Below are 10,286 nucleotides of genomic sequence, written 5' to 3' on the forward strand. Positions count from 1 at the left end.
TGTATCCTCTGAATGTTATTAAAGAGTAACTTTTCCACTCAGAGCAGCTGAAACTAAAGTATATATGCACATAAAGTAGAGTAGTAACAGAGGTATATTTCTTCACAATAACAGTTGGGGGATGGGTTGTTTTCAGAACAATGGGCCCATTTTTCACCTTATGTGAACAAACTGGCCACTTGGCCAAGCGTCCCTATGTAAACAAACTGTTCACTTTAGCTCTTAGTGTTGTTTATGTAGGATCTAATTAATAGCCCATAACTGTCATTTTAATTAATATAATTTGTGACCCAAGATGGCCACTGAGTAGTGCAACAGCACTCTCATTTGGACAGGTGTCCAAATGTTTTTAGCCTAATCAGTAATTATCATATTAAGGATCATAATTAATGTTTAATCTTAATGACTATAATTCATGTAGTGCATTTCTGTTGCCCCCCCCCCTCCCTTGAATAGACTCCTCTACTACTCTTTGATGCCTACAATCATGACATCAGACTTAGCATTCGTGCTCTGTACCTAAGATGATGAGGTGGAGCAGCAGCAGCGGCAAATCCGGGTGATATTCCGAATTTAGTTTTCACAGTTTCCAGAAGAGCATCAAGTCCAACGGTATTTTCTGTTTCACAACTACCACCACTGTCCATGCTCTGCAACCACATCACTGTATAGAGTTGTTTACAGTTTTGAGGCAATTTGTTACAATTTTGCAAATTTTATTCCATTTTTAAGGTGACATATGCAAATAAAATACTCTGATTGTTTAAAAAATACCACCACAGTGCAATATTGAAACAAATTACACTGGTAGTCTCATGAGATAATACTGAACAATTAGTTAGCTAGTTAGTTACTTAGTTACATCTTCCATAGATCAGATGAACGATTATTTCATTGAAATGATATAGGATGAGTCAGTTTACGGGATATGTATATATGATTTGTGTTAATGTTAATCAACACATTATCATTTTATTCCTACTTGTACAACTACACACAAAAACAAGTTTATTTATTTTTTAAATTTTTTTAGTGGCTACCAGTTTTTATGTAGAAATTCGTCAGTGGAATAGAAGAATTTGTCCAGGTGAAGTGATATTAAATTAGTTTTAAAGCTTGCTTCACTGACTTTCAGACTTTTATTTTATAGGGTAAATTATCAAACATTTTTGTTGCTGCATATTGGACTCCTCTCTGAGCCATTGACAGCATTAACTATGGGAAATAAAGGTCTTTTTCCCTGTAGTGTTGCAGGTATGTACATAACTCTTCCTCTCAAATTGTGATGGATTATTTAAGACGAATTTCATTAGTGCAAATATGTTTTTTAACAGCACAGCTAAAATGCCTAGTCCTTAAAGAGATGCCTATGACATCTGTTCGTGAACACCCACACATTACTCTTTCTGCTCGCTTTTTTTCAATCAATACTGTCTTTCAAAGTGATTTGTTGCCCCAGAAAATTATTCTGTATGACATTTTTGAGTGGAAATATACAATACGCACCAGGAGACTGATACATTAGTTAACAATATTGGCAATTATGTGAAGAGAAAAACAAGATGAAACTAACTGTCTGAGAAGCTCAGTAATATGCTTCTTCCAGTTCAAGTTTTCATCCGTATGTATATCCAAAAATTTTAAGCGTTCTACCCTACTTACGGACTCTTGCTCATGTGCTACATGAATTGATGGTATGACGCTATTAGTTGTACAGAACTGAATGTAGTGCATTTTCTTTCAAAATTTAAGGAGAAATCATTTTCTGAGAACCACTTAATAATTTTTCGGAGATATGGTTTACTAATTCTTCTGTTGCTTTTACTCTAATGAGATTTATTATAACACTACTATCGTTTGAAAAAAGTATTAATTTGGCTTGTCGACTGTTAGTGGAAGGTCCTTCACATATAAAAGGAATGTAAGTGGACCCAAAACTGAACCCTGTGGGACTTCCTTTGTGATTTTTACTTCAGTCTCTAAAATTTTCTACCTTTCCGACATTGTTTGAATTATTTAGCACAACCCACTGCATTCTGTTTGTCAATTATGATTCAAAACCAGCTGTGTGTAAAGCCATCAATTCCATAATGCTTGAGTTTTTTTAAGAGAGTATCATGAGCTACATAATGGAGGGCCTTGGAGCGATCACAAAGAATACCAACAGGTGATATATTATTATTTACGGCTTGTACTATTTGGTGAGTGAATGTATAAATGGTATTCACACTTGAGCAACATTTCTGGAATCCAAACTGTGATACGCTAAGTAAACTGTTCCCACATGAGTGTGTGACTACCATTGAGTACATTACTTTTTCGAATATTTTGGAAAACGATGTCAGTATGCAAACTTGATGATAACTGTTTAAGTCTGACTTGTCACCTTTCTTATAAATGACAGAATGATGTCCTGCTTATAAACAATGAGAACTAGGAAATGGACGTCCATAGAATAAAATAGGAACCTGACGAGTATTCGAACCATAGCCCTATGGTGGACATGGGTCTGATGTCCCAGCGGTCTTTGCAGTGAGCTGCGATAGCTGAAATGGTAGTGTTGAATGACACAGATTCCTCTGTGCATTCTGATGCGCTGCACAATGTGACAATGTTACCAGCTCCTCGTTTTCATAATGTGTTTTCAAAATGCATCCGATCTGATTTTGCTATATAAACTTCTGTCTTGTAACTGGATGAGGACCCGCATGCTGACTTCCAAGTGCAGCGTTTTTTCTTCACCCTGTAAATTAACCTCTCTGTAGATGTATACAGTCATGTTTAAAACTGGCAATCAGCTGTTAAGTGCTCGGCTCTATCTGGGCTCAAATGCGTGTTCTGCATCCCCAAAGACCGCACTTCAGCGCATTGTTCATAAGCGGTGGACGGAGAACTTTGTGGGGGCAGCAGGTTTCTACTATCCTGAGCGTGGGAGCGACGGTCTTCCATGTGTCCACCAGAGCGTCCATTTCCCCTCCTCTCCTTGAATCTCTCCAAAGCACAGCTCATCTGCGACCCCTGTCGTTCCGTCAACATTATAATATTTGTTGTGTTATTGATCTGTGAGCAGTTATATTTCTGAAACTGCAATAACAAGAAGAATGCAGTCAGCAACAATAGGCAGGATTTGTTGTAGTCAAGTTACCAATACAGTGATCAGGTTTTACAATATGTCAAGGATTCCATATGCAGAGATATTTGCGGGGGTAGCAGGTTCTTACTATTCTGAGCGTAGAGAAAAAGACTACTACGCTACACTTGTCCGTCCTCTTTTGGAGTACTGCTGAACGGTGTGGGATCCTTACCAGATTGGATTAACAGAGTTAATCGAGAAAGTTCCAAGAAGAGCAGTCGTTTTGTATTATCGCGAAATAGGGCCGACAGCGTGACGGTCATGATAGGCGTTTTTCGTTGCGGCGGAATCTTCAAACGAAATTTCAATCACCAACTTTCTCCTTCGGATGCAAAAATATTTTGTTGCCGCCGACCTCCATAGAGAGAAACGATCATCATAACAAAATGATGGAAAGAAGAGCTCATACTGAAAGATATAGGTGTTCGTTTTTTCCGCGCGCAATTCGAGAGTGGAATAATAGAGAATTATTGTGAAGGTGGTTCGAGTGTGACTTGAAGCTTTTAAGTGTGACTTGCAGAGTATCCATGTAGATGTAGATGTAGGAGCAACGCTTTGCAATGTATCCGCCAGACTCTCCACTTCCTCTTCTGTCCTGGAATCTCGCCAAATCGCAGCTCATCTTCCTTCCTTGTCGTTTCGTCAACGTGACACATAAATAGCACATTTTGAATCTAATTCATATCTACACTATTCTGTCACATTATAATATCTGTCGTGTTATTGATCTCTGTGAGCCGCTATATTTCTGAAACTGCAATAACATGAAGAATATACAATGAGATTTTCACTCTGCAGCGGAGTGTGCGCTGATATGAAACTTCCTGGCAGATTAAAACTGTGTGCCGGACCGAGACTCGAACTCAGGCCTTTGCCTTTTGATGACAAGTGCTCTACCAACTGAGCTACCCAAGCACAACTCACGCGCGTCCTCACAGATTTACTTCTGCCAGTACTTTGTCTCCTACCTTTCAAACTTTACAGAAGCTCTACTGCGAACCTTGCAGAACTAGCACTCCTGAAAGAAAGCATATTGCGGGGACATGGCTTAGCCACAGCCTAGGGGATGTTTCCAGAATGAGAGCTTCTGTAAAGTTTGGAAGTAGGAGACAAGGTACTGGGAGAAGTAAAGCTGTGGGGACGGGCCGTGAGTCGTGGTTGGGTAGCTGAGTTGATAGAGCACTTGCCCGCGAAAGACAAAGGCCCGAGTTCGAATCTCGGTCCAGCACACAGTTTTAATCTGCCAGGAAGTTTCGTGAAGAATGTAGTCAGAAACAGTAGGCAGGCGTTTTCTCTTATTTGTTGTAGTCAGGTTACCAATTCTGTGACTAGTCATTACAGTGTGTCACATGGAAGTATCCCATACGCAGTTGTGAGTTTGAAGATGTGAGTTCTCAGCTGCCTACAGTATGCATTTAATATGTATTATAATTCAGTGCAGAGGTTAAGGAAAGCAATTTATCTTCCCAGTTGCTTGAAGGTAAGTTTGGAACATGGACCTAGGATGACTGACGTGAGATATCAAGTTTGTCAAGGAAACTAAGAAATAAGATTTTTCAGACAAGACATTTAAAGGGAAGAAACTGGACATGTAGTTGTGATATTACAAACAAATTGTACTAATTTCTCTCGTTTGTTGTTTGCAAAAGAGAATGCTGGATGTGAAACGACGTGGACGCTAAGAGGCGTTGACGATCTCGGTCGGACATTTATCGCAGAAGAAACGTGACCGCATAGTTAGAGCGCCATCTTTGAGGGAAGCACGATATAAGACAACAGCTGGACAGCGCTTATAGGCAGTCAGATGAAAGACCCGATAATGAGATTCGTAAAAATCGATACAAACACTCTGAAATTGTGGACTGTATTAAATTTTGTCGTGCTTCTGAGCTCGTGCTCTGTGGACACGATGAACGCGGTGATTCATCCAGTGTTGCCAACTCTGTCACATGTGTTCCATCTAATCAACTATCAAAATCTGTTAGAAATAGGCCAGAAAAAATATTTGTACAAGGAACATTCTTTCTGCTAAATACGGTATATTAAAGGTATTGTGTTCTTTTACTTGCATAATAATTTTTTCTTCGAAGTACTGAACATTAACATTTCCATATCATGATACTATTTTTCCAACGTATAAAACATGAGTTTTGAATGGAACCATACACTCCATGTGAAAAACAGGTATTTTAGGGTCATCCACTACTTACTCCACGAATTGTGTTAATGTTAAGACGCCACTACTGTTGCTGTAGACTTGGATGGTTACCTATGAAACAAACAGTATTTATTTTGTTAAGTGGGGTTCTATAGAAAACTCGTAACATATGTACATTTCTGCAGTTATTCAATTATTTCGAATTTTACCTACTTTTTTCAAAACTGCATCTTCAAATTGAAAGTTGCGATAGCACGTCCCGAGCCGCCGAAGGCCGGCACAAAGCGTCAGAGGAGAATTGAGCATGGCGTTCCCCATCCTATCCGTATAAAAAGTTTTCGCAATATTCATTTCAGTAAAGCACCTCTCTACTTTTTCATTTGACCAAGGCAGCAATAGAAGTACCTTAGCCAATTTGCAGAGTTCACCAAAAGGCTTCTCTTTACCTGCATCCTCGTATTTTGACACTTCAGACCAAAATCCAGTCGTGCCTGTCGCATTCCCTCATTCCACAAAGTAAATTTTCCGCCACTGCATTTCTACGTCAGACAGAATAGCTGGCTATTTCCAAAGCTAATTATGTGATACTGTCCTTTGCTCTTCTTAAACAATTTTCTGGTACTATAGACGATACCTTGCGTAGAACTTCAACGCTCTTCGGGAGACAGTACTGGAGCTTATTATCAATGCGTACAATAAAGTTAATGTACATTCTCTGAGTTTACATTGCGGTATCCACACTCATTCTGCTGCTGGTAGGCAAAATTCCTACTTGCTTTTCTAAAGCGGAACCCAAATGTGGCTTGGCATGAAGAAAATTCTTAACATTTACAAAAAGCAAATCTTCTTGATACCCTTTAACGATTATCAATTGTAAAAATGTTCTGATTAAAATAGTGAGATCTTGTAGCAGCTTGGTGAGGTCGACAGACTACGGTGCACTCTCGCAAAATTGGTCGTATAAATTTGAAAAGCAATTTGTTATTATTATCTTAATACATTTTATATGGCGTCGGGGCTGTACAGCACATATCATTCACTGAGGCTTTCCTGAAGTTCTCTGTTAGAGCCTAAGAGACTCCCACTCATTACGCACTCGTTCACAGACAGGTTCAATTGAGATTCGACGTGTTCCGGCCATTTGTAGCATCTTAAAGGGATCCTCATCATAAAGTGTATTATACAGATCATTGTAGGCCTTTTGCTTTATCGAGGAGCGGTGGAACCGTGTGCTTCCGAAAAAAAAAAAAAAAAAGGATTCCAAATGGGCTGGAAACTCTTCTTCACAGGAACGAGGAAGGGCCAACTGCATGGAGTGACAAGAGTTTGGTATGAGGATTAGGTGTGTAATATCTCGCTGAAGGGGAGCACAAACTCCGTTGTCTTTGCCGACCATAACAGATACGTAATCTGTGCCTACACCACACATTTTCTGCAAATTCAGTTCAAAGTTAGCTAATATAGCTTTCACAACTTCAATAATTGTTTTGGCATCACCTGAGTCGATTTTTAACAGTTTAAAACATGTTGAAACTACAGATTCTTTGTTTTCTGAGAGTACACAATATAAACACCAAGCTGTCTCGTAATAGCAATATCGGTGCTCTTGTACACGCGTATGTATCACCGACACCATTTTTCAACAAAACTTTAAAGTGAAGATATATAAAATTTTTTATCACTTCACTGCATTTTGTGCCATGTATTTTCAGATCACTTATTTGCAAACACCATTTGTTCAGCTCGTTGAGATAATCAACGCTCTGTGTAGTACAATGCATACAAATATAGTCAATCCAGTCTAGGCTATAGCTGTTTTGACTGATGGAACTCTGGGCAGAAAATTCAATTTAGAATGTCTAGTCTCTGTAACATGCTTGTAGGATTTAAAATGACCTCTCACTCCCGAATATTTTCAGTTGAAAAAGCATTGACAAAAAGATATAGCACTTTTGTTTTATTTTTCGGCAACTTTTGAATCCAGTTTTTCACTTTTCATCTTTTAACCATTCTTCTCTAAATTGTTGCGTATATGGAGGTTTTGTTCGGGATTTTTTAATAAAACGTACACGCGTCTAAAAAAACTGACCTCTTATTCAAAGCGAAAAGAGTTAAACAACTGTTCTGAAAACGTTAGAGACTGCTGTCAGTGTACTGTTGACGACAGGAATCGCTGTAATAGCACTGCAGACTGTACTGTAGAAAGTGCGATTGTTTATTCGAACAATCCACTGTGAACCACGTCAGGCATCATGCAGTAGGCAGTAATAATCGGAATACTGATTGTTAGACAATGTATTATTCTAGAAGTCCATCTGGAATATTATTTCCATTATTAACAAAATGGAATTTCTTGTTCGAACGTTGATATTTTAATAGCAACATGAGTTAAATTAATAAAATAAAATTAATTTATTTGTGTTTCGTTTATTTTGTATAGCAATACGAAAAATTTGCCAGATTTTTGACTGTCTACTGAGAAGAATATTTTACGGCTTTCAGAAATACGTAACTGCCAGAATCAACCAAAAATCGGCTGAGATGGTGACAGTGGATTCATCAGATACAGGAGTTTTCTGCAGTCTTATAAATTTCACCGTGTAAATTGATGTTGCGCTCAGTGACCACCTTTCGACGTCTAGTTTACAAAGTCTCTCTGAAAAATATTCAGAATGATTCACTTTCTTGTATGTTGGAGGTTTATCCTGACCGAGTAACAAAGGATTGCTGCTGCTGATTTTGTGTCAGTTAATGGAGATGAGACAACTGGTATTTCAACAATTTCACAGTTTGTCGTGGTTATCAAATAAGTTTTGTGTGGAGGTTGAGCTGCAGAAAAGTTTTCACTTTTCTCTCTCCTTGTGAACATGACACGAAAACATTAGCAGAATCGTTCAAAGAAACTTTACTGGATATTGTGGATAATTCAGATAATAAAGTTATTTCTCAGAGTTACGATGGTGCTGCTGCTATGTGTGATTTTTGTTCGATTGTACAGACTCTTCTAAAAGAGGTTTGAAACATGTCTATTTTGTTCATTATTATACCCATAAGTTGAAACGGATTATAGCCCGAGCAACGAGTCTAAATATGAACGTTAGAATTTTTTCGCTGACCTTAGTGAGATTCCCAGTTTTTTTTATAGTTCTTCACAGTGATCAGCGGTGTTAACTGGCATACTGAACAGGAAAGTCCTTTATGTTGTCAACAAGATAAGGAATTTTATATCAAGAACTGAGCAAGTTGTTTACGAAAATAGAGAGTTGCTTGTTGAATGTTTGGAGCAAATTAAGCTTAAATCTCGGCAAACTATTACAATTACTCAAGCAGGGGGGCTCTGCATGAAATTAGAGAGCCCAGCATTTAAATTTCGATTGTCTGTATTCAGACATATTGACATATTGTACAGTCAATTACAAAAACGAACACTTGACGCACTGCTGGCCGGCCGAAGTGGCCGTGCGGTTAAAGGCGCTGCAGTCTGGAACCGCAAGACCGCTACGGTCGCAGGTTCGAATCCTGCCTCGGGCATGGATGTTTGTGATGTCCTTAGGTTAGTTAGGTTTAACTAGTTCTAAGTTCTAGGGGACTAATGACCTCAGCAGTTGAGTCCCATAGTACTCAGAGCCATTTGAACCATTTTGACGCACTGCTGTATAACAAGGGTAGGACATTCCAAGGAGCCTTACAGGACATCCAAGGAAGAATCATTGACACGATTCCCACCTGGACAGACCTGCTGTATCATGCGAAGAGACAAAGACAGAAAAACGAAATTCCAAAACTGTTGCTGCAAAAGAAGTCTGCGATACAATTAATTATCACTCATACTGCTGAATGCGTTGACTTCACAGGACATTTCAACGCTACAACTTCATTTAATTCTGAAAAGTGTGTTTCGTACGTAAGTCAGTTTCCTCAGACGCTGCTGCAGGGGTTTTGTAAAATATATCCCTCCCTTCAATGCAATAAGCCGAGAACGGAGCTTCAGATACTATGCACGAGAGCCGGCCGCGGTGGTCTAGCGGTTCTGGCGCTGCAGTCCGGAACCGCGGGACTGCTACGGTCGCAGGTTCGAATCCTGCCTCGGGCATGGGTGTGTGTGATGTCCTTAGGTTAGTTAGGTTTAAGTAGTTCTAAGTTCTAGGGGACTTATGACCTAAGATGTTGAGTCCCATAGTGCTCAGAGCCATTTGAACCATTTTTGAACTATGCACGAGGAACGAGGTTATAACTGTCACGGGTGCTGTTCCACTTCCGATCTTCCTGCTCGAAAATAATTTGCAAGAGCCATTTAGTGAAACGATGAAATTCTTGAAAGTGATTACTGTCATACCGACGACAACATCTGAGGTGGAGCGATATTTATCAATCCTGGAGAGAATAAAGAGTTTAGTGCGAAGTATTAAGACCGCGTCCTACGCAAGGGTACGCACAGAAACAAAACGGGCTACCTGCGCAGGGAGGCCTAGTGAGAGGGCTTGACCCAACGCGGAAAATATACCCAGCCGGATGACGGTACCGCCCGGCGCGGAGCCGTGCCTGCCGGCGAGCCGGAATGAATGAGGCATTCTTTGCCCGCTTCCGGCGTGCCGGTTGGCGACAAGATACGCTAACAGAATCGAGGCGCACGCCCTGCAATATTTCTCGAACGATTTTACAGAAACTAATCGGTAAAAAAGGTGTTTTCACGTGACTTATAGCTCCATATGTCATCCTCATAGTAAAGTGCCCATCATCTGGCTAACGGTCATACTCTGCCCGAAATTCGAAAATGTTCGCAATGAAAAATATGGGTCGCTACGGTTTTGCCTTTGGTGCATGTTACACCATATGTCGCTCCGAGTGAAATTTAGCTAAGCTATTGAATTTTTCTTTAGACTTGGGAGGAGGTCTCTATTTGTCTCCAATCTCGAGAAAATCTAATTTATGAAGCACGCACACACTACCGACCACACGCGTTCGAGAATGAAATAATCATAACATACCTCATAC

Source organism: Schistocerca nitens, chromosome 3 (assembly GCF_023898315.1).
Source record: "Schistocerca nitens isolate TAMUIC-IGC-003100 chromosome 3, iqSchNite1.1, whole genome shotgun sequence".
Classification (NCBI taxonomy): Eukaryota; Metazoa; Arthropoda; class Insecta; order Orthoptera; family Acrididae; genus Schistocerca; species Schistocerca nitens.